Raw genomic sequence first — 25,411 nt, 5'->3', positions numbered from 1 at the left:
AGGTACATAGACATATCTATTTTTTTTTTTTAAAGAATATTTGTTGTTTAAATGTTGACAAAATTTATCAATTTTTATATATAATATGCTTGAACATTTAATACAAAGTCCCTCTAAGTCCCTCTAGTTCATAATGAAACCAAAAATCTAAAAATATTAAAGTTCAGCATTTAGAGTTTCAAATTTGGACCAGATAAGATATTTAAACGAAGAACAAGGATTTTAGTTAAATTGTTGTAATTAAAAAATATTAACTGTGGGGACTTGAAACCTTTAACTATTTTTATTATTATACATAATATTAATGATATTATACTATACGCAATGACATTTTAAAAATATTTAGCCAATTTTAAGACCTATTATTAATATATGTATTAAAATAAATAACTATTATATCAATATATATATCATAAAATATATTTAATACAATAGTACCTACCAATGAGTACATCGTAACCGTGTATTTGATCAAAATTGTTGTTTTGTATGCAATAAGTGAGTACTCAATAAGATAACTCACTTATTGCATACAAAACAACAAATCTAACAGAAATATTATAGTGCCTTACTCAATCCCGAGGTACACTATATCAGTTGTTGAATTCGTCATCAGGAGGTGATATTTTATAAGTGGAACCTCCATACTTAATACTCATATAATCCATGTTGTTTATAACATTGCTGATGATAATTAGGTATGTTGTGAAACTAAAAATGTATTATTGTGGTTTAAAGTTAAAGCTATTAGATACCTAAACATACCTACTCCAAATATTTAAATGAATTATTTATTTAAATTTAAACCGACAAAATCAAAATGTATCTTACTTTCTAGTCCTGTGTTGATTAATATTTTTGTAAAATTTTGGTAAAAGACTAGTTTCAATACTATAATAATTTCTTAAAATTAGTCTAGCTCAAGATTATTGATGTTATTATATTTAGATTACCATATTAATTTTGTTAAATTGCTTACGAGACTACTAGTTTATGATTATCGTTGTTATTTGTATGTTGTAGATCAAAGTAATCCAACACGTTTAACACCGCAGAACCCTGCATACGATCAAGTTGATGTAGAGGCCAAAAAGAAAAAGAAAAAATGAAAATTTAAATTTATTATTAAATTATAAATATTTTATACCTATTTAATTTTTGTTTTGTTAATTTAAATATATAATACCATAATAATGATTTAAATACATTTATGTGGTGAATGTTTACATTGTTTTTCTGAAGCAAACTTTTCAATATCGAAATTTTGAGACTCATGATCTATTTAGCGGTATTTAGTGTAACTCTAAGAAAACCGTACCGTAGATAAATGAAAATTTCACTGAATGTTTATACTACCATTTTTGATAGACAATACAATTTTCAAAATATTTTGACTCTTTTTAGCTATTTAAAAATTTTGAATTTATTATTTTTTTTTTTTAAATATTGTCTATCAACATTTTTTTGCTTGGCTAAATACTTAAAAATCTTATACAAGGTTTCTCACAAGTATTTTTTAGTGGAGATTAAACAAAAAATTGAACGTAAATCAACAATATTTTTTATAAGTTATTAGACATTGGATACCTATACCTATTCACCCGTAAATTAACAAAATCTCGTGGGAATTTTCTTATTTTATTGTATTCACTATTCAAAAACTAATCACCGTAGGTGCCTACTTAAAATTTTCACAAAACTTTTTTATTTTATTATTTTCTATACATGAAAATTGAAAATAGAAAATTAAAATTAACTATTAATAGAAATATTAATTTTTTTAAGTTTTATTTCTATAATTGTCAATACATTTCTAGATTTACTTATCTAGACAGCAGACACCTCCCTACTATTCAGCCACTTACCCACTTGAAAACTTGCCAACTTTTTTATATATAATATTAGTGCGGGGGCACTACCTTGTGATTTACCTTAAAAACTATAAATATATAGCCTTCCCCCCCACAATGAAAATTCCTTTCTACGCCACTGGCCATACGATTATTGAACGAATTTATTATTTAAGAACAATGACATTTCTGTATGGGTAGTAGGTACTTACTACTTACCATCCTACAGAATAACCTTAAGATTGTATGAAGTTGAAAAAGTTGTTTGAAAATGTAGCAAGGGCCAGATAAAATTGATTGAATGGTAAATAAACAAATTTGTGTAACTGTAATTTCATATTCGGTGGGTACCTACACTTTGTAAAAATATAATTTGTCAACACATATGTTGTACAACACATTGTCAACAAATAATGGATAAAATAATGATCTTGGAAGCATGAAAAAATTTGGAATTTGGAACTAAAACGATATCTAAACAAAATAAGTACCTAGGTTACCTACGTTATAATATAATTATTATAACATAGTATATACCTATTGCAATACTGCTGTTATTTGTTATTCATTTATATTACCAAAAATGATAGAAATGATAACAAAGTTGTAATGTGACAAACTATACGTGTTTCGGGCATAATTCTAGTTTAGCAACCTATCGATTTTCAAATTTTTTTCCCCCCAAATTGTGTGTTTTAGGGTGCTTTATAAGAATGTAAAAAAAAAAAGCCCGGACAAATTTAGTTTTGAAGTTATTGATCGGAAACTTTAAAAACTTCATTTTTTCGGTAAGTTGAAGATTAAGTACTCAATTTAGTTTAAACAGTCTAAACAGCAAGCGTGGCAATTAGCATGTGAGTTACCTGGCTAAATTTTGAATTTGGTCCAGGGATAATTTCGATTTGCGGAGCGGAGCGACGACGGCGCCGAGGAGCGTAGCGACGAGTGCCGCAACACGCGTATAGGCATGCCCATTGCCCATACTTCTAAGTATGTTAGGTAAAAATATTCAATTCTAAGTATTTTTTTTTTTAAGAAAATGGGCGTAACGAAAAAATGAAGTTTTTGAAGTTTCCGATCAATAACTTCAAAACTAAATTTGTCCGGAATTTTTTTTATACATTCTTAGAAAGTACCCTAAAACACACAATTTGGGAAAAAAAAAAAATTTGAAAATCGATAGGTTCCTAAACTAGAATCGTTCCGTTTTCCTATCTCCGCACCTATAAGTTTATTTGTGAATTTTAATAAATAAATGTAATTTAACGTAATTACGAGCGTCGAGCACCCCACCATCATCCGGTCGTCATCGCGATAGCCGACGTTTGTTTTGTTATTTTTTCTCTACTCTTATGTCTGTATCCAAACACACAAATAACCACCAACACGTTTTTCTTTCGTCTTTTTATTATTGTTTTCTCGTACGGCACCATCTATTTTGTCATGGCTGGACGTACATTCGTTCGAAGAGCGAAACGTTGCAAAGTATTATAATATTCTTTATCAATTATAAAAAAAATATTTCAAATCATCTTATCAATAAATTATCAACACACAAAATGATAGTGAACACCGAACCTGCATGATACAAGAAATATAATATCAAAAAATACATTATTGAGATTTGACAATTTATATAAGTTAAAACATCGATGACGAGTAGGTAGGTAATGAATGACGTGTTTCTTTGTTTTTTAAGCCTCCATAGTTCAGGCTTCAATAAACATATTTTTAAGCAATGTTTGCTAATCAAATAGTAGTTAAAACAGTAAAAAGGTGGATAAGTGGATGTCGCTCTGCTGTACGGTAGGTTACAAGTGGGTCACTGTAATGGATGGTGTTAAATTTGAATTCAATGATATAATATCATTGTATAAGAAAAACGATTCTGAGCGAAAACGGTCAGTCACCCTATGATATTACCAAGTATATTTGATGATATTATTGTGAATAAAGTAATTTATATATAACCTATTAACGTGGAGCCTTGTTTTAAATTTTCAATCCTTAGCCATAAAAGTTAAACATTTTATAAATTTTTAACCACAAAATAATTAATAAATTATAAATTTGATAAATGTTGTCAAAATTTGAACTTTAAATGCTTATAAAAAAAAATTGTGCAAATGTATTTTTAATATTTTTCAACTGCTATTAAAACGATATATCAGGAGTCTAATATTAAATTTTCACGCTTTTTTACCCAACAAATAAAAATTTATTGATATTTATAGAAAAAAAAACTAAAAAAATTGAAAACTGACAATGTCCGTAAACAGCTCAAATAGAGTCAAAATATTTTCAAAATTGTATGGTGTATAGAAAATGCTAATATAAACATTCAGTGAAATTTTCAAGTATCTACAGTCATTCGTTTTTTAATTACAATAAAATAAAAAAATCGTTACATGAGAAATCGAGTAAATATCAAATGTTGTAAAAATATAAATTTCAGACGCTCATAAAAATTTAATTTAAGTTTCTTCTAGACATTTTTTTTTTGATAAAGCTAGACAAACTTATGAGTAATCTTATATTACATTTTCAAATCATAGATTTAAAAAGAAAAATTTTTATGAATTCTCATCAAAATAATTTGCTATTTTTCGTGATTTTTCCGTATTTTGTCAAAATTTGAACTTTAAATGCTTATAATTAAAAACTGTGACTAAGGATTTTTAATTTTTTTCATCTGCCTTTGAAACAATAAACTAGGATTCTTCTATTAAATTTTCAAGCTTTTTTACTCAATAGATAAAATTTTATTGATATTTATAGAAAAAAAAACTAAAAAAATTGAAAACTGACAATGGCTGTAAACAGCTCAAAAAGAGTCAAAATATTTGGAAAATTTTATGGTGTATAGAAAATGCTAATATAAACAACCAGTGAAAATTTCATGCATGTACGGTCATTTGTTTTAGAGTTACACCAATAACCAAAATCGATTTTGTTAAAAATCGATTTTGCGTAAAAATTCCCGTTTTTCCTTAATTTTTCTTTTGTTTTTCACATCGCTTTTGAAAACTACTGGGAAATTAAAATTTTGACCTCCCCAATGCACCAACGATATTCACTTTCCCATCGAACAAGATACTGAAGTCGAAAATCGAAGCATTATTTCGACTACTTATCGTGTACACAGACACAAAAATAAAAAAAAAAAAAAATAAAAAAAAATAAAAAAAAAAAAAAAAAAAAACACACATCATTGTAAAATCAATACATTCATCGTTTCACTCAGAATCTAAAATGTATAACTTAAATATTTTAATTTTAAACAAATATGATACTGTACTGTATTGCCGAATCTATATATTATGGTAAGATACAATATATATTATGTCTTATAGTGTTTTTTATTAATACATATATATTATACTTAACATAATTATACTGATTATTCTGTTTAAGGTGCCAGTATAGCAAGCGACACAAAATTAGCTAAATTGATAACATATAAAAAAACACTAACTGTTTACCTATATCAAGTAAAAAACATTTGGATTCAAAATACAATATAAAATATAAACATACATGATTTAAAAGGATCTAGATGTCACTGTTAAAGGTTAATTATTATAAATGCATGAATAGTTATGAATTATAAGTTATATTAAGGGTTTTCAAATTTTCCGCAATTCTATAAAATTTGAAAATTAAATTTTATATTTTAGTTGCCACCTCAATTATATTATAATTACTTTTCTACTATTCTATTACCCAATACCTATTTAGGGGGGATTGATAGGATGTATTATATCGAGAAAAAAATGATTTTACGGTTATAACTCTGAGACTTTGTAGAATTGTCGGATTTTGATGACTATTTTTCATCTGAAAGAAGAAGACTTCCTACAACCCGCATCAATCTCTTATTTTGTATTAAATTACAAGTAATTGTATTAAAATATTTGTAAAAAATGCTTTTTATCTTATATTTTTTTAAACATATTATAAAGTTTGAAAATAAAATATTGAAAAACAGAGATCGATGCGGGCTGTAGAATATCTCCCTCTAGCAATTATGAAATTTGGTTGATTCCACAAGGCGGTATCTTTATTCCCTCAGAGTGTATTTTTGAGGACAAAATGACATCGGCACCAGGCGTCTTAAGTAAATTAAAAACATTATAATTTCACATTAGATTTTAAAAATCTACAAACAATTGTCAAAACATTTTACTCAACACAAACATTTTTTTTTTAAAATAAAGTTTTAGTATTTTTCTTAAATTACTTATAATTAGCATTTTAGTAAATTATCTTAAATTGTTGAGAAATGAGGACTTAAACAAAGTATTGTCATTCTTAATTTGTTAGTTTGATGGCAGTTAAGATTTTAAAAAGCTATAACTCAAATGTTTTAATTTAAATACAATACTGTTCAATGATTGGTAGCTAAATCTATTAATTTGCTATACAAATAAATTATGAGATTATTATAGGAACATGATAGGTATTTGAATACCTAACTATATTAAATAATGTTAAGGGCGATCACTGGATGTCTTACCTACTCGCATGTGTCAATGTAATTTGCTTATTATACATCAAGCCATTGATTGAAAAATATATTCTCTTATTTTAAAAGCAAAACAAAAAACTAAAATATAACTTATGATAGTATTTTAATTTATTCAAATTTTGTCGATAATAGTATGACAACCAAAAATAAGGTGTTCTATTAGAAGCATTATGCGTAATTTATTATTTTAAAAGTTGTTTAAACAGTAGAATTCTATAACATAACTTAATTTTAATTTTTTTCAGTTCTTTACTGCAATTACTGATTTTATAATACACAAATAAGAGCTATCTTATTGTTTATATTGTAAGCTAGTAAGTTACTAATTGCTGTCAGCTGCTAGGTTTGTTATATCTGTTTGCATTAAGTGCAATGTAAACAGATACAGCCAACCTAGCAGCCAAGGCTGGGCATTAACGAGTCAAAAAGTTAATATAGTAGTATACCTACAGTACATACAGTACAATTTGTGTGCTTAGTTAAACATTTAATAATTTATATGGGATACTCATAGTAGTATACCTAGTGCTCATAGTAGTTAACTTACGTATATCAACACTATATATTATAATTTATAATATATATGTGAAGCAGTCAAGGCTAGGCATTAACTAGTTACTTTTGGCTTTTCATTAACTTAACTGTTAATTTACTAAATTTCTTTCTTTATTAACGTGAAATTAACAAGTTAATTTTTCATTTTAAGAAGTAAGTTAAGTTAATTTATTTTGTTTTTAATTTTATAATATATCATTATTTCAGTCAATTTTGTTTTCATGTCAAAAAATATGTATCGTAAATTGTTTAAAGTTAAAAATGTATATCATTCGAATCTATATAACTTTTATGGAAATACTGTATGAAGTATTAACACTATATCCTTTAATTAAGTTTTGGGTTGGAAAAAAATTAAGTACCCTAGCATTGTATAAACAAATTAACTTTTTTTAACTTGATAAAAAGTTAACAAAAAAGGTGTATTAACTTTTAACTTAACTGAGTTAACCTATAGTTAAATTAATTTTTTGTTATTGGTGCATATTAATTTGACTGAGTTAAAAAAAATCATAAACTGGCCCAGCCTCGCTACTAGCTGACAACAATTAGTAGCTTCCAAAATTAACAATAGGACGGTCGTTTTAAATATAATGCTGCGATGCTAAAAAAATTATTATATAATCCATTATAATTTAAGAATCTGTTTATTTTACGGTGTCAATATAGAATACAACACAACCTTGTACTGTAATAAGCTTCCAAACCAATAAAAACAATTGATTAAAAATTCTAAAAAAAAATGTTGGATTCAAATACCAAAGTATACTGAAGCATGTAATATACTAGTAATTGAACAAATTGTCTTCATTAAATGTTTATGTAAGTAATTCATGATGTGTAATGTGTTAGAAAATGATTTATTGTGTGTAGTTGGTATTTAATAAAATATTTTATCTGGTCGATTTTAATCAACTACGTACTAATGAGGAATACGATTACTTTTCTACTTTTTGTTATATTTTTATTTTTGAAATATAATATTCAATTTATTCAAATTACTTATAATAGTTTTTTTAAAATAAATATGTTTTTGGGCTGGATACACGATAAAATGTTAATAAATGATTTTAAAATATACCAGTGGTAGGTAATGTAGCATTAATTTGAACTGTATACCTAATATATTTTTAGACTACAAAATAAATTCCAAATTCAGGTCAATGTATTGAGACAGATATTAAATAATTGCATGATGATCAGTCTCTAAAGAGTCTTAACGTACTAAGATTTTCCTTATTAGTCTCAATTTAGTTTAAGTATAGTATTTAATTTAATAGTTATGTATATTTTTCAATTTTTGTTTATTTTAGGAAGTGCAGTTCTTAGCCCTAATACTAAACTCAATAAATGTGTTGTAATGGACATTAATGTTATGGAATACCTATAAATACCAACATGTTCCTACACATCTCAAATAAAAAGTAAGCAGTTAATATATTTTGTTAAAAAATAACAATCGTAAAATCAACCTACCGTACCAACCTTACTCCTACCACAGTTCATAACCCCTACAACAGCTAATGGCCCTAGTTGCCGAGCTTTAGTTCAATAATAAAAAAAAAAAAAAAATATTTTAAATATAGTCTTGCATTGAACAAATTATTCAATTGAGTAGATGAGATATATGGGGATTTGTAGTTGTATAATTCAGGTAAATAATCATCCCTGCGACCTGAAGTTATACAGCTTTATAAAAAATAAAATTTCAAAATACTCATTAATATGGTTAATGCCCTTTTAATTTCCACCACACCATAAAGTCAAATGCTCCTCTGATTTTAAACAATTTTATCTTTGAGGCATTAATAAAGGAAAAATGTGATAGCAATATTATTAGGTACTTATATATTTTATTTAATCTATTTACAGTTGAATTATGATAAGTCTCATAAACATTCAAAACAGAATAATAGTCAAATTTTATTTCTTTTAACTTTTTATTTAAATTTTAAATAATCTCTAATAAACAAATTGATTATAGGTAGGTAGTTGTATTGCTTAATTAAATGTATACAAATACACTACTTTGAAATCATTTTAATTTTAAATGTTTATGGATTATTTATTGATATAAAGATGATCATAATAAATTATAAATTAGTTGAAATATATGTTTAAACATGGATGTATAATAAAATCCGCACAGTCATTCTGTTAATACCGTTATTTAATTTTTACCTTTGATAAATATACACTAGGTGATTATTTTATTATGAACCAATTGTTGGCGCATAAAAAGTTTTAAAGTTGAGATGAGCGGTGTATTGGACCAAAATGTTGTGGGGTAACCTAGTGTGCTCTTCAAAACTTAAAATACTTGTAACTAATAACTTATTATAATCTACTCGTCCTAAATTCTATTTTGTGTATCATGGGATGGGCAGTATCTAAGATACGTATCTTGTATCTTGTATCTCGATACAATTATATGAAGTATCGAGTATCTTGTAACGAGATACATTTTTAGACTATGTATCGAGTATTTCACAAAATAATTTTGTTAAAAAATACTCGATACTTTAAAAAATTAATTTTTTATTAATTTTTACTGGCCTATTTACCAACCGTGACTGTTTGACTATGTTTTAATATAATACTATAATATGTGTAAAATAATATGCACTGTGAATTTAAATTTATAAATCCATAATTTAATTGCAGTGCAAGTTGCACGAAATTATTTTTCAACCTATTAGTCATATTAAGTTATATCTGTGTACTGGGACGCATCACACATACACGTTGAATGGGACTTTACGTCTTTAAGAATATGATATGATACCTATCTATAATTTATTTTTATCATTATTTATTTATTTAATTTAACGATTGACTTATTATAATATATTTATACTAATATTTGGAATTTTAAATTTAAATGCATTTGTCTAGATTCATAACCTATCTAATTGTGTATAAATAAAATTTAAATAAAATCCTATGCGTCATAGGCTTTGACTAATTTTTTCTAAAGTATACTTGCCCATCCCTGTGTGTATTCAAATACTTCTGCTTTGGAATATGAAAATAAAACTGTATTTGTCATAGTTAAAAATTATTCTTTTTTCAAAAACATTTATATTTTTTAAAATAATGAGTGTTAAATGATAAAAGAATTACCCGGTATAATATTTAATTGTGTATGTTTTGTTAAAAGTTTATTTATTCTTGTTCTTAACGTCATGTTTATGACATTTTTTTATAATAGGATATTTTTTATAATTTTTATAATACATTGTGTAATTTTTTATTAAAATCGGTTTTTCAATGAATATTTTTACATTTCTAAATATATTTTTTGTTGTGATTTCATTTGATGCAAAAAGGTGCAGTTTATTTAATTTCAATTTTATGCCAGAGACAGAATGACGGGAACAATTACATATTTTTAAATTTTGTTTCTATCGTGGTTTTCACATTTTTATTACCTATTTAACGATAAGATTTTTATTTTTAAATTGTAAAATAAAATTACTTAAAACATGATTTAAGTGGCCTGTATCTTATTTCTAAGCAAATCACTCATGAGTCAACTACATTATGACATTTACATAGTACCTTTATATAGTACCTTTTACAACTAGGTTCCTATTGCACTATGGTTCTATTATAGCCTTACTTCATATGGTAGAACATTAAAAGTAGAAAAATGGACACTTTATAATATTATATAGGTATATAAAGTATATAATATAAATTAGTCTGAAGTCATAAACTCATAACCAATTATATTAAACGTGTTATAATTTTGTATATCTAAGTAGGTAACGTAGGTCTTAGATTCTACATAGGAGGGAATGGTATCTTACTAGGTACCTAACAGTTATAATTGTATCAATATAATATAAATACTCGTATATTTCCCAAGCGTGGTATTGAAAGTAATCATTTTTTTTTTGTTGAATTAATTAAATGAATTTTAAATTTAAATTTAATAATAATATATTACAACTTATTGTAAAAATAATGTTTAAATCACATCATCCTTTATAAGTTAGGTATAACATAATATATTATATAGAATGTAACAGCAAAACCTGACAAATGAAATAACTTTTGTTCTAATCAATAATTTAACATTTTTTTTATATATATAAGAATTTTGGGTTACAAGTAGGTATCTACTATAGAGTAGTATCTAGAACATGACATTTTTTTTTTAATATAAACTGACAATTTTAAATTAGAAATTGTATATATTTTGTATTAAATTGTTTTTGGAAATATTCAAAATTACCAATTTATTTGTAAATCTATTTTTTAGATAACGTGACTGTTTACTTTGGAATTTTGGTCTACTAAATGAACATTAAACAGTCTACAGTCAATATGAGTCAAATACTAGACTGTCATTCAGACGATGTTTTACGAACCCCACGCCGCCGCCTCCGTGAATGATACACGTCGCGCGTAATGCGCTGCGGCGGCGACCAACCAAATTTTTGAAAATGCTCTTCGTCATGCACAATAAATTAGAGCTTATCCTGATTCAGATTATTATATTTTGTTTATTTCTGTACGTTTAGCTCGTTCTCGAGAAATAGAGTGGACAAACATACATAGGGCCGGCTCAGGCGAAAATAGTGAACTAGTCAAAACCAAATTTTGCCGCCCCTAACAATATTATATTATCAGTATTTTGAAAATGCCGCCCTCTTTTAAAGTTACAACACAACATTTTTTTTTTAATTTTAAGTTTACTGATGTTTTATTGTGGTAGAAATAATAAAAATATTTTTGTAAAAATCCGAAGTCAAAAAAATTATTATTTATCCAGATAAGTCATAGAGCGGACAAGTGAGCGACCGCCCATGTTTTACGTGTAAAAGTAGTTTGATTTACATAATAATTTTAATAACTTACGATAGTATTTCAGAATTTTGTTTTTCATAATCCTAAGTATATTTATGTGCTTAACACGATGGTGTGATTTAAAATTCAATATATCTTGTATATCCCTGCAACAAAAACACTCCGCTAAACACCATTGTGAGAAAAAAAATGGCTTTAAAATTTGTATTATAATTTTATAGCTAAGTCTTTGAACTATAGATATCATTTATGTTAAAATAGTCTGCTAAATAATTTAATTTAGCTTGGTGACTTTAAAAGACTTGGTTATAGTAATATACACTGTACATTTTTCAATGATAGTATACCTACCTATAGCGAGTATATGTACTCATTATGCAATAGTATTTTGAAATTTTTAACTTACGTCACCAAGCTAAGTTCAATATTATTCAGCAGATTATTTTAACATAAATTATATCTATAGTTCAAAGACTTAGCTATAAATATCACAACTTTTAAAGCCGATTTTGTATACCTACTTATCGTTTTTTTTTACACGGAGTTTGGCAGAGTGTTTTTATTGGAATATCACATAATTTTTGTTGATACCTTATTATTTGTATAAATCATTGTTACGCGACTAGAAATTAGTAATAACGTGCTTTAATTTTAATAATATGATATCGTGATTGAGAGTGAATGTTGCCGTAGTATGATCAGTAGTGGGCTGGATAAGCGGTGGATCGGGGGGACAATATTATATTTTATGATATTTACGTTGCATACCTATAGGTACAAAAAATCGGACTTAAAAGTACTTGAGCATTTTTGGTTGTTACTTTTAAGCCATCCAGGCAATCTGCTTGCGAGTTCCTATCTGCACAATATTTCTGATCGATTAATATCTTATATTATTATATTTATTTTAATTTTGTATCTATTTAATCGCCAAAAAGCATATATTTTTTACCAAAACAATTATATAAAGATTGTACCTAAACATCAATACATTATTTTATTAATATTAACTTAAATAAATTTAACACAAAATAATTATATCTCATGATTGTTAATACCTGGATTAATACTGTTGAGCTCGTACCTTCTTAATTTCAGCACTCAAATGTTGATAACGTTTTAGAACGGTCCTTTTATGTGAAAAGATTACACCACTTAAGGAAAAGATGATTTTATTAAAGAAAGATTTCGGAAAGTTAACGTCTGTTAACTTCGACGTTCGGTTTTATATGATGTTCTGTCTAATTTATTGATGATAGTCAACACAGTATTGCTCTACTCGTCTAGCGGGGGGCACGGGTCGGTGACCCGGTGACGGGTTCTGTCTGTGTATATACCAGAAGGGTTGTGTCAGCACATTCCCGTCCTCGCTGGGCGATTAGTTCATGGAGTTATTGCGCATAAATGTATAATTATATATTATAATAAATAACGCTTAATATATAGCCATATAGGTGTACTATACATTATAGATATTATAGCATTACATTACTATAGTAATGGTATTACATGATTAGCAGTGGTTCCTAACAATACCTACCATGTTTAAGATTGGACTCTAGAATTATAGTTACGAATTTATGATATAGATATATTATAGATAATTGACCTACTGAAAAATATTGGAATTTTAAAATCATGTACAATTTATTATGCGCTATATTCCTTTTAAAAAGTCAATGCTAACTTCCAAGTCATTTTTATAACTTTTATACGCTTTTAAAATTATATCTGATTATACTTTATATTAGGTTTTGTTGTGACTTCCTGCCGGGTTGGGTTAAGGGTTCAAGGCAGACCTTTTTCTCGTCGCTGGTCCCGAGGTTAGGTTGAATAACTTCTACCGTGGTATATCCCTACTAACTTACGAAATTATTAAGAATTATCTTAACATTTTTTGATAATCGCACGTAGCGACCGTTATAATTGTATACATAACACTCAAAACAATTTAACCATATAAAATGGTTGGTATAAAAATATTGAAGAGTAACTAACTATAATCAATTTTAAAATATTTGTAACTATATACATAGGTCATATAGTAATGTCAAATTGTCAACCATCAGAGTTAGTGTATTTTTTCATTTTTCAAAATAAACAAAAAAAAAAGGTGAGTAAATGGAAGTCGCTCTGCTGTACAGTAGGTTACAAGTGGGTCACTGTAATGTATGGTATTAAATTTGAATTCAATGATATAATATCATTGTATTTGTATAAGAAAAACGATTCTGAGGGAAAACGGCCAGGCAGCCTATGATATTACCAAGTATATTTGATGATATTATTGTGAATAAAGTAATTTATATATTTACTTATTTACGTGGAACCTTGTTTTAAATTTTCAATCCTTAGCTACAAAAATTGAAAATTTTATAAATTTTTAACTACAAAATAATTATTAAATTTTAAATTTGATAAATTTTGTCAAAATTTGAACTTTAAATGCTTATGAAAAAAAATTGTGCTAATGTATTTTTAATATTTTTCAACTGCTATTGTAACATTATATCAGGAGCCTTGCATTAAATTTTCACGCTTTTTTACCCAACTAATAAAATTGTATTGATATTTATAGAAAAAAAACTAAAAAAATTGAAAACTGACAATGTCCGTAAACAGCTCAAAAAGAGTCAAATTATTTTCAAAATTTAATCGTGTATAGAAAATTCTAATATAAACATTCAGTGAAATTTTCAAGTATCTACAGTCATATGTTTTTTAATTACAACAAAATAAGAACATCGTTACATGACAAATCAAGTAAATATTAAATGTCATAAATATTTAAACGCTCATAAAAATTTAATTTGACTTTCTTGTAGAGATTTTTTTTTCTTGATAAAGGTAGACAAACTTATAGATAATCTTGTATTACATTTTCAAAACTTAAATTTAAAAAGGAAAATTTTTATGAATTCTCAACTCAAAATAATTTGCTAATTTTCGTGATTTTTTCGTATTTTGTCAATATTTGAACTTTAAATGCTTATAAATAAAAACTGTGACTAAGGATTTTTAATATTTTCCAAACGTCATTGTAACTATATAGTAGGAGCCTTGTATTAAAATGTCAAGCTTTTTAACACAACAAATAACATTTTATTGATATTTATAGAAAATGTCCTTGAATTGTACACTGTTTTAAATGATTAACAAAACGTTTAAAACAAATATTTTTAATTTATGTTTTAAACATAACAACCCTGTCAACCATATAATTTAGTAAAAGTATTATAGTACATATTATACATGTATAGTTAAATTAAAAATCTTATCATTCTTGAACTAAAAAAGTTTGCATAATTTTGAGATTTTGATGAGTTTTGTCTATATGAGATTTGAACATTAAATCCTTATAAAAAAAATAATGACTACATATTATATGATATATCTTAAATATTTTTAAGGGGGATGGCGGCTCTAAGCTATTGGATTTTTCATGCATTTAGACCTGCCCATGCATATGAGCTGACAAAAAAATAAATATACTAGGTATTCTAGTATTCCAATTTTAATTTTGAATACTAATTATTTGAATATTATGTTTGCCTCTTTTCTATACTTTGTAGGGAAACTTTTAAATGTTTTATCTCATTGGCCCTTTAAAGTACCTATACCTAGTACCTACATATAGATATTCATTTGTATAAGTTATGTAGGTAATTTCTTTTGGAACTGCAGTACATAAACTTTCAAAAATATCGTAAATCTATCTCCTTTACCTACCAAACATAAAAATTAGAACAGAAGTTAATGAATTCAATTTTTTTTTCAAAATTAAAATTAGACTAAAACTATGTTGATTTTTTGCCAGCTTATTAGCATAATTCATTGCCGCGTACTCACGTAAGTACAAAAATATTTTCGATGACATGTGCCGCTTTAGATGTGTGTACGTGTGTCGTGTTCTATAATAATATAATGTAGTCGCTTCGTCCACCCACAACTGCAGTATGGGTAAGGAATCCACACTCACAAAAATAATCATTAATAATAATTTACGAGTTAATACGACTGACACAGTGGCCACGGGGGACGAGATGATATAGCTGTCTAAAGTTTGCCCCTACTATATAGCCACTATAAGAGTCGATGCGGCTCTAAACGATTGAATTTTTCATGCATTTAGAACTCTAAGCTGGTGAAAAATAAACATACTGATACTTCTAGTAGTTCAATTTTAATTTTTAATACTGATTTAAACTCGTTAGCCTCTTTTCTATGTTTTGTAGGAAAAACTTTTAAATTTTTTTGTCTTATTAGTACTTTAAAGACATTAAAGTGCAAGTTAATTTTGAGAAATTAAGAAAAGTAATTTGGAACCGTAATACGTAAACTATCCAAAAGTCCAAAATCTGTTTCCTACAAATCACAGAAAAGAGGCTGACGAATTCAAATATTTTTTCACAATTGAAATTGGATTACTAGAAGTATGTACATTTTTTGCCAGCTTATTAACATTATTCACTGTCGCCAGTGAACAAAAATATTTTTCGAGAATGCTTTCGTTGACTTGTGCACGCGCGTACGTGTGCTATGGAACATAGTCGTGGCCGTTCGCCCGCAGACGATAAATATGAAATCTATTGTTATTGATACGATTTCGAATTTCTTCGAAATAATAATTTTATGTTTTACACATATAGAACCGCACTCACACTAATAATCATTTATGACTAACACAAAGATTACAGGCGATGCAGACAAGATTATAAATTGTCTAAATATTGTTTTAATAAGCCACGAAGAGGCGCCTTAACGTATAATAATTTTATTTTTATTAGCTTCTCACCAAAAGTTATTAGGTAATATAAATATCTTAATATAAACGAGGTCGTTACGATCGAAAAAAATCGTTCGGTGGTCCGGTATAAATCATATATCAGCTATTGAAGTAAAGTAGGACAAAATTATAAAAAGCCCCACAACAATTGGCGTAGTTGTCAAGATACATACAAACTTAGGTTTTTATTTTTTGGCGTTGGTATGATATTTAATATAGATTTATTTATAAGACCAACGTATAGACGTAGACCGCAGTTATTATCTTACGAAATACCTCCTCTCTCACGACACCCAAAATTATTGATTTATGATATTATTTATATTTATATATCATATTATAATATATATATATATTTATTTATTAAGTATTAAACGGGCAAGGCCCTGTTACAATATACGACAACATTACAATCATTATGATAATGTATAACAAAAAATTGGGAATCATGAACTAAGAAGTATATATTTCTTCTTAGTTCATGATAGGAATATAAAATTAATAATGTTAATAATAGGTAATAATAGTACTAATCATAGACATATAAGTAAACATGTCTATAGAAATGTGATATGTATGTGATATGCATGAGCGTCACGGTTCTTTGCTTAGTTGTTAATATTTTTTAATATTTTTGTAGTGTGCAGTGCAACGACATATTATCTTGTTAGTATATTATAATGTGTTAATTTGTACGCCAAATAATTTATAAAGATATTAATTATTACCTAATTATTATTATTATTACGAGCTATGAGATATGACAAATTACACAATACATTATACGAGTAGACACTTGTAAATTTGTGGCAACTACATTTCGAAGCATATACCTATTAATCATTCAATTTTTTTTTGTTGTTATTTTTACTAATATAGCGTAACATTGGTATTAATGTACTAATAGTGTAACATTGGACGATTCCGATAACATCACGTTTATCTTTATTGTCACTCGTATATTGTTTAATGATTGTTTATATTAGATACAACTGATTTTGAAAAAGCAGCGATGATCTCTATTTCAATTGAATTTGGACCCGGTGCAACTTTACTGAATTTTCGGCAATTATTCATTATAAAATTTGAAAATTCTATTTTATGTTTTATTTGCCACCTCAATTGTAATACTTTTCACTAATCTACTGTCAAATACCAATTTAGGAGGGGGTACGGTATGTATTATAATAATATTATATTCTACAGCCCGCATTGAACTCCGGATTTTTTATTTATTTTAAATAATAATGTAAAATTGTTTTTAAAAAAAAATCTTGAAATTGTCTTTTTTAGACCTATTTTAAAAGTTTAAGATTAAAATATTGAACAACTTTACAACGGAGTTCAATGTGGGCTGTAGTCGTTTAGTCGTGATACCGATACGATTTCTTATTTTTTTTTCCAGACGAATATGCAAACAAAATATGATTAATTAGATTATACTATATGGATTTGTTTGTAACATTATCCTATTGTTTTAGATAATATATAATTACGAGTTTTCAATAAGCACAAAAATATAACCCCTTATTTATTTTTCTGTGTGTATGTTCTATAGCCATGGGTTTGAAGCAATTATTTTGACAAATCCATATGCTTTTTCGCATTTATTATGGTCAATCGTCTCTTATTATTAAGTTTTGATATCCACTCCCATTTATTACAAGAAAGTCGTCTTGGAAGTTTTATGGTCTTAATTATCTGAGTCGTTAACTGTACTACACATACGTATAATATTATATATAAAGGAATTACACTTCAAATCAGCACCTATATTACCTATATATAATAATGATATCTTACGCCACTCGGTCAGCTGAATATAGGTACTTCAGCCACATTATTGTGTTGTTTTTTTATACACTTTTAATAAAATAATAATATGTATAATAATAAATAACAATTATGAGAGAAATCCAACCACAAAAAATTGACACTGAATAAGTGTCATATTTCATAATAATATGATTTGTCTCAAACACGGGTCAATGACACCTAAGTTATGTACGTAACATATATAGTCACACGATAGCGACGGAAATGATAATATTATATTGAAATATATGCAACTATGAGTGTGCGAGTGCAATAAAAGAATTTGTGCAGTTCAAGCATTATAAGTTATAACAATTTAACTAATTATTATACATAGTACCTAACTATATATTGTATATTTCCAAAATATGAAATTATAACTCATATTATTATAATATTAGTATATATACCTATAGCCTATAATCGCAATACGTATACTCCATTGTATTCGGTGATAGCTATCAGCGTAATTTATTACGTGGGAGAATTTGTCAATTTCGTATGGGAAATTTATATACCCACCCATAAAACATTTGTAATTACGCCACCGGTAGCTTTAGAGGATGTCAGCGCACTATTTGTTTTCTCTCTCTAGCCCACGCGCAACATAGACAAAATGCATGTGCGCAGAATCGTTTTTTCTATGTTTTTTAGTAATCTTAGAGTAAAATCACTCATCATAAAAGAGATAAAGAATAATATTTTTGAGGGAATGAAATATCGATTTTTCTAAATATTGTTTCAAAACAATTTAAACATAATTTAAATTTACAACATTTTTTTGTTTATTTTGAAAGTCGAATACAAAGTCAAATAACAATAAAATATAAAACCGATATGTCATTCCCTCTAAAATATTATTCTCTATCTTTTTTGTAATGGGTGATTTTACTCTAAAATTACTTAAAAACATAGAAAAAATGGTTCTGCGCAAAGACGTTTTGTCTATGTTGCGCGTGGGTCAGAGAGAGAAAACAAACAGTGCGTTGACATCCTCTTAACTCCGAAATGGATTGTTTATATTGTATAATTGCATGTAAATTATATTACTGTACCAATTTGGAAACATTTTAAAACGATTTTTCTATTTATCATTATATTTTCACTCTGTTTGGTCCGTATTTTTATGGACCGGACCGGACCAGTGGGGTGACCGCTGACTATATTTAAAAAAATCAAATACAGGACAACAATACTATCATATTATTATATTTTAATAATTTAAAAATTAATATTTTTAAATTAGTAAGTATTTATTTTATTCTTTTGTTGTCCGATAAGATAACGCTTGTGCACGGCATATAGAAGTATAATTGAGCTATTGTTAATATTTATTTGTTTCGAAATATGCTCACATTTGATAATGAGCTGGTCCCGCCGATCGGTAAATATACTATTATACGTACGGTTTACGTCGTCGACAACAATGTGATCCAATTACTAATGGTAAAAACAAAAATACAATTGAAAAGTATAGATTTTTATATTATTCTATTCAATAATGTCATTTCAAAAATTTCAAAAATTATAAATTAACAGTAAGGCAAAACACGGGATTAATATAGGACAGACTTGAAATTACGGGACAAAAGGCGTCCTGAGATTAGTTTGTCAGGACAACAATACACAAAGCCGAAATAAAGGATAATCCTGTATAAAACAGGACGTATGGTCACCCTATTTTAATTATGATTTATGACCAAGACTGGACTGGATCTTTCTATATTTAAACGGTTGAAAAATACTGAGTTCGGGACGTTTTAAAACAATAGAATAGATACTATTTTTACACAAATATTATGTTGACCGAATCATAATCATTTCAAAAACAAAATAAATTAAAATGAAATATATATCATTTTTGTTTATTAATTTTGAATATAAATTATCACAATTTATTAGGTTGTTTTGAATTTTTATTTTTAAGGCAAAATGGCTGTTTCCCTGTTATTGTACAAAGTCCTCCCGGCCGACGAAAATTCTTCAACCAGCCAAACATGACTCGGATACTCAATGCATTTTGTCCGAGACCGCTGACCAGCTCCATCAAGTCTCAACCCGAGGAAGCATACCACACCGGCACCTCGTTTTCGACCGTTTTTTTCATCGTATCCAATATATTTTGATGCCATCGTATAGTACAACCATAATTACCTGAACAACAACAATAAGTGCCCTGGCGGGCGTAGCAGCGACAAACGACAATCCATTGGATACAACTCAATTCACCTGTTGTCAAGTATACTCTCCCGTATACCTTCCCATTTTTTGCAACGCGGTCCGTTGTATTCAAACAAATATTAAAATATTTTTTCTTACAGAAAACTATACAAATTTAATGAATCATATTTTGCGCAATGCACGAGTATCCAGTGGAACCTAAACGCAAAAATACCATAATATTAGCTGTCATGTTAAAATATATCCAGATTTATCCTCATAATCCCCAAATTGTATTATATACAAATGTATTTGCCATGTTGCCCCCAATTATCATATTCCCATGACTGATATTTTATATTATTATTATCCCCCCCCCCCAAAAAAAAAAACCTATTATATTATTTGTTGTTTTGATGCCATGTAAAATAAAACCACTTAATTACCTTTAAGAAAACTCTTTTTATTATTATTGGTGTCACCTATTCTCAGATATAATTAATATTATTAATTTCAAATAAAGTCACTATGCAGAAAAAAAATAAAGTACTTTGTCTTAAAAATTTCTTATGTAAATTGACCTGACAACTAAATTATGTTTCTTCAATATTCAAACAATGTTAAAATTTTAGTAATAATATTATAAAGAATATTATAATAACATTTTTTAAAGATTCATTAAAATTATGATAAAATTATCATGGTAAAAAAATTATGTTTCTATAATGTTGTTTCATAACATTATAAGCAATATATAGCTTTTTAACATTTCCACTTAAACATTAATGTTTTAGATATTTTAATAATGTACTAATATTCAGAAAACATTTTCACAAGTACAAAGAAATATAAAAATCAAATATTATATTTAAACAATAAGCTGTAAGTTTAATTATAATATATCATTCTTGTTGATTAATTTTTAATATAAATGAACACAATTTAATTAGGTTGTTTTGAATTTTGAATTTATTTTTAATGCGAAACGTCGCATGTGTCAAGGCAGTTGTGTTATGTTTATAACATATTATGTTTTTTCGGAATATTATTGTACTTGATGTTCGTTATAATTGGCAGTTGCATCTGAACAAATTGTTTATAACTTTTATTTAATTTAAATGTTTAAATATATTATTTGTTGTAGTAAACAATATGGTATTATAATTTATATTTTATATTTATTTTACACAGATGACATTTAATTTATATTAGACATTATTTATGTTATACACAGATAAAATTAAATTTATAGTACCTACACATTGTAAATAAGTTACATTCCTCCATCAAGACTACAATATGCAATTGGAGTTGATTAAATTGGTAAATTTAGTACCATTATTGTGATTTTCTTTATTAGTAATTTTTAATTAAGGCACCCGGTGCTGGCTATTTATTAAGGAGCAAATTATTGGCAACCTAATTGACATATCGTTACGTAGTCGCACGATCTCGTGAGTGTGTACTGTGTGTTTGTGTAGTAGTGTAGATGGTTACGCCCACGCACTCGATAGTACATGTCAGGAGGTGATAAAATATAGTTGACCGTTTAGGGTATTTCAGCGGACAATAACAACTTCACAGGAATATGGATAACTCGTGGACAACTGAATATTTTCAGATAATTAAATTCCATCTAGAACACAAAAACAAATTAATTAATTTCAATCAGAAAAGAGTTGATCTATTATTTATTTTTTCCTTAAAAAAATTAATACTATGTGAATAAAAACGATACAAGCAGCTTGGAAGGTTATATTCTTATGACAAAATATATAGTATCATAGTCTTATCTTAATATTATGCTAAATACCATGTCTTATTAAAACGTGATCAATTTAGATTTGTATTGTGTTTAACAGAAACTAATCATCATCTAATCCTCTCAAATTATTTTGATTTATATTTTAATTATACTTCTGCATAATAGTTAGTTAGAGTTAAAAAGTAAATTTGATTTTCAATTATATGAGTAATATTCTAGTAAAATAACGAGAGTATTATTTTAATTTAAGAGAGTTTTTTAATCAAAAATATAAATAAATACAACACAACATCCTAAAATTCTAGAAAAAAATAAACATATTTACTTTCGAACATACAATTTTTTAACGATTATTACAATTTACAATTATCAATAATATAATAGTCTTAAAGTCCAAAATTGTATTAAAACAATACCTGAATACGTATGTATTAATATTATTACCTAATTATTATGGATCAATATCGACATAATCGACATACCGTAGTTATCCGTCCAGTTACCGGCTTACCTACCACTCCACAACGGTTTGATACATTATTTAGGAAGGTCATAAATTTCGGAAAATGTACAGTCGAAAGTATAAATTCCGGAACGTATATTATGTCCGGAATCTAAAAAAACGTATAATTCTGGAATATTTTAATTCTGAAACGTCTTCATCCGTTCCGATAAACCTGGAATGTACTTGTCCAGACCGTATTGTATGACCGGAATCTAAAAAAACATAAGACTGTATTTGTCCGGAATGTATGTATTTCCGGATTTTTTATTCACGTATAATCCCGGTAATTATTTATCCGGACCGTATATCCCGGAAACTAAAAACCTATGACGGATCGATAATATGGAATTTCAAAAAAATTAAGAGGATTTCGACTTTACCACCTGGCACTTTTTGGGATCCAACTCTAAAATTTAGTAGGTCGGTGTATTTCGGTGGTGGATGTTTGTCTATCATCCCTTCGGGCAACGGACAGGATAGTGTAATTTTAGTATTTTACTGTATTCGATTTGAATGCAATGATTGCATTCGATAAAAAACGATTCTGAGCGGACGAGAGAATTTTTTTTATTTAATTTTATTCGTTTCTACGGTGATAAACAAAGCGTTTTAAGAACAGCTTAAGAACGATTTATATAAATAGGTAAATTATATAATTATAATTTTATAATTAGGAAATATCATAAAAATGAAAAAAAATATAAAATAAAAGAAAAAGCTCATAAGACGCTTAAATATTTTGAAAATTTTACCATGTCTAGGTATGGACAATATAACTAAACAACCCAAATTTCAAGTTTTTACGAATGTTTGTAACCGAATTACAACAAAAAAACTCCCAAAATTAAAATGTCTATAAATAGCTAAAAAATTGCTTACATTTTCCGAACTTTAAACCGTAAGGAACAAAATCTAAAATACAACAAAAAATATCTCTTGTCTTTTTTCATTTGAAGTAATATTTCTGGTAGAAAACGTCGACCGTAATAATTATTTAATATTATAAAATCGTGAAATCGTACGTTTTTTCTCCTTTAACCGCTTTCATTTCAAGTAGCGTTTCGATCGTTTATTATTTTATGACATCTATTGTCTATTTATTTTACGCATAATAATATAATATTATATACGAATACCGGAATACAGGTACGTTGTATAAGTATTCAGAACTTCGACTCTTTTAATTTATTTTCTACTAGACATTTGCTCTGTGTGATTAAATAATTTACATATATTCAATATTCATATTATATTATAACACATTAACTGTTCACTAAATATATTAAAAATGAAATTGGTAGGGCTTCTAAAATAATTGGAAATCATAAATGGAAAATGAGTGCTGTGGTTGACATATTACTATAGTCTATAGTGTCTATATTATATGTATAATATTGTATATTTGTGTAATTTAAACATTTTTGTATGTTTTTTTGCCAATATACAAACGTTGAATGCCATTTTAAATGTATAAAGGGTTAAGTATATTTCTTTTTTTAGATTCTGAGCGAAGCGATGAATGTATTGATTTTACAATGATGTGTGTTTTTTTTTTTATTTATTTTTTATTTTATTTTAATTTTTTTTTTTTGTGTCTGTCATCACCTTTTAGGATCATTTTTACGCAAAATCTGTTTTCGAGAAAATTGATTTTGGTTTTTGGTGTAACTCTAAAACAAATGACCGTAGGGACATGAAATTTTGAATGAATGTTTATATTAGCATTAGTATTTTCTATACACCATACAATTTTGATAATATTTTGACTCTTTTTGAGCTGTTTTAGTTTTTTTTTCTATAAATATCAATACAATTTTATCTGTTGAGTAATAAAGCTTGAAAATTTAATAGAAGGCTCCTAGGTTATTGTTTCAAAGGCAGATGAAAAAATTTAAAAATCCTTAGTCACAGTTTTTATTTATAAGCATTTAAAGTTCAAATTTTGACAAAATACGGAAAAATTACGAAAATTAGCAAATTATTTTGAGTTGAGAATTCATAACAATTTTTGTTTTTAAATCTAAGATTTTGAAAATATAATTTAAGATTACTCATAAGTTTTTCTACCTTCATCAAAAAAAAAAAATGTCTTCAGGAAACTTAAATTAAATTTTTATGAGCGTCTGAAATTTATATTTTTACAACATTTGATATTCACTCGATTTCTCATGTAACAATTTTCTTATTTTATTGTAATTAAAAAACGAATGACTGTAGATACTTGAAAATTTCACTGAATGTTTATATTAGCATTTTCTATACACCATAAAATATTTTGAAAATATTTTGACTCTTTTTTAGCTGTTTACGGACATTGTAAGTTTTCAATTTTTTTAGTTTTTTTTTCTATAAATATCAATAAAATTTTATTTGTTGGGTAAAAAATTGTGAAAATTTAATATAAGGCTTCTGATATATCGTTCTAATAGCAGTTGAAAAATATTAAATTTTTTTTTTTATACCTAAGCATTTGAAGTTCAAATTTTGACAACATTTATCAAATTTATAATTTATTAATTATTTTGTAGTTAAAAATGTATAAAATGTTTAACTTTTATGGCTAAGGATTGAAAATTTAAAACAAGGCTCCACGTTAATAGGTTATATTATATAAATTACTTTATTCACAATA

At 26.7% G+C, this 25,411-nt stretch overlaps 1 long non-coding RNA gene across 2 annotated transcripts; it reads left to right on the top strand.

Moving 5' to 3' along the window:
• The first annotated feature begins 5,099 nt into the window (after positions 1–5,099).
• Positions 5,100–21,905, top strand: LOC132936846 (uncharacterized). Of its 2 annotated transcripts, XR_009663546.1 has the most exons (5): positions 5,100–5,173; positions 5,265–5,421; positions 7,603–7,755; positions 8,247–8,357; positions 20,277–21,905. It is a non-coding gene; the product is annotated as an uncharacterized LOC132936846 (long non-coding RNA). The 2 variants fall into 2 exon arrangements; XR_009663547.1 differs by lacking the exon at positions 7,603–7,755.
• Positions 21,906–25,411: the final 3,506 nt, after the last annotated feature.

The sequence above is a fragment of the Metopolophium dirhodum genome, chromosome 1 (genome assembly GCF_019925205.1).
Source record: "Metopolophium dirhodum isolate CAU chromosome 1, ASM1992520v1, whole genome shotgun sequence".
Lineage (NCBI taxonomy): Eukaryota > Metazoa > Arthropoda > Insecta > Hemiptera > Aphididae > Metopolophium > Metopolophium dirhodum.
The sequence above is the reverse complement of the archived record's forward strand: the minus strand, read 5'-3'. Positions and strand labels throughout refer to the sequence as shown.